Below are 1,819 nucleotides of genomic sequence, written 5' to 3'. Positions count from 1 at the left end.
CACACAATGGAATTTTAATTAGGTTATCAGCTGATGTATCAGCAGAAAGTCTACAGGCAGGAAGGGTGTGGCAGGATAATTTTAAACTGATTAAAGGGAAAAACCTACAACCAAGATAAGTATGCCCAGCAAGGATTTCATTCACATTCAATGGAGAAATCAAAAGCTTTACATACAAGCAAAAGCTAAGAAAATTAAGCACCACAATACCAGCCTTAAAACAAATGCTAAAGGATGTTCTCTAGGAAGCAAACAGAAAAGAAGAAAAAGACCTATTAAAAAAAACCCAAAACAATTAAGGAAATGGTAACAGGAACATATATATTGATAATTACTTGAAATGTAAATGGATTAAATGTTCCAACCAAAAGACACAGACCCGTTAAATGTATACAAAAATAGGACCCATATATATGCAGTCTACAAGAGACCAACTTCAGACCTAGGGACATATACAGACTGAAAGTGAGAGGATGGAAAAAGATATTCCATGCAAAGGGAAATCTAAAGAAAGCTGGAGTAGCAATTCTCATATCAGACAAAATAGACTTTAAAATAAAGACTATTACAAGAGACAAGGAAAGACACTGCATAATGATCAAGGGATCAATCCGAGAAGAAGATATAACAATTGTACATATTTATGGACCCAACATAGGAGCACCTGAATACTTAAGTCAAATGCTAACAGCCATAAAAGGGGAAATCAGCATTAAAATAATAATGGAGAAAGATTTTAACACTCCACTTACACCAATGGATAGATCACTGAGACAGGCAATTAATAAGGAAGCACAAGCCTTAAATGACACATTATACCAGATAGACTTATTTGATATTTATAGGACATTCTATGTGAAAGCAGCAGAATACACTTTCTTCTCAAGTACACATGGAACATTCTTCAGGATAGATTATATTTTGTGGCACAAAGGAAGTCTTGGTAATTTTTTTTTTTTAAATTGAAGTCATATCAAACAACTTTCCAACCACAAAGCTATGAGAATGATAATCAATTCCGGGGGTGGGGGGAAAGCTGTAAAAAACACAAACACATGGAAGTTAAACAATATGCCACTAAATAACAAAGATATCACTGAAGAATCAAAGAGGAAATAAAAAAATACATAGAAAAAAAAGACAATGAAATCTCGGTGACCCAAAACCTATGAGATGCAGCAAAAGCAGTTCTAAGAGGGAAGTTTATAGCAATACAATCCTACCTCAAGAAACAAGAGAAATCTCAAATAAACAAATTTACCTTACAAGTAAAGCAATTACAGAAAGAAGAAAAGAACAAAAACAAAAATACAAAGTTAGTAGAAGGAAAGAAATCATAAAGATCAGAGCAGAAATAAATGAAAAAGAAATGAAGAAAACAATAGCAAAGATCACTAAAAATGAAAGCTGGATCTTTGAGAAGATAAACAAAATTGATAAACCTTTAGCCAGACTCATGAAGAAAACAAAAAAAAAAAAGAGAGAGGACTCAAATCCATCCAAAGAAGATGTCAAATCCATTTTTCATAGAAAAAGAACAAAAATTTTACAATTTGTATGGAAATGCAAAAGACCCTAAATAGCCAAAGCAATCTTGAGAAAGAAAAACAGAGCTGGAGGAATCAGGCTCCCAGACTTCAGACTATACTACAAAGCTATAGTAAACAAGAGAGTATCATACTGGCACAAAAACAGAAATATAGATCAATGGAACAGGATAGAAAGCCCCAAGATAAATTTACATACCTATGGTCAACTAAACTATGACAAAGGAAGCAAGGATTTACAATGGAGAAAAGACTGCCTCTTCAATATGTGG

The sequence above is a fragment of the Lipotes vexillifer genome, unplaced genomic scaffold, assembly GCF_000442215.2.
Source record: "Lipotes vexillifer unplaced genomic scaffold, Lipotes_vexillifer_v1.1 scaffold267, whole genome shotgun sequence".
Taxonomy (NCBI): Eukaryota; Metazoa; Chordata; class Mammalia; order Artiodactyla; family Lipotidae; genus Lipotes; species Lipotes vexillifer.
Note: the sequence above shows the minus strand (reverse complement) of the source record.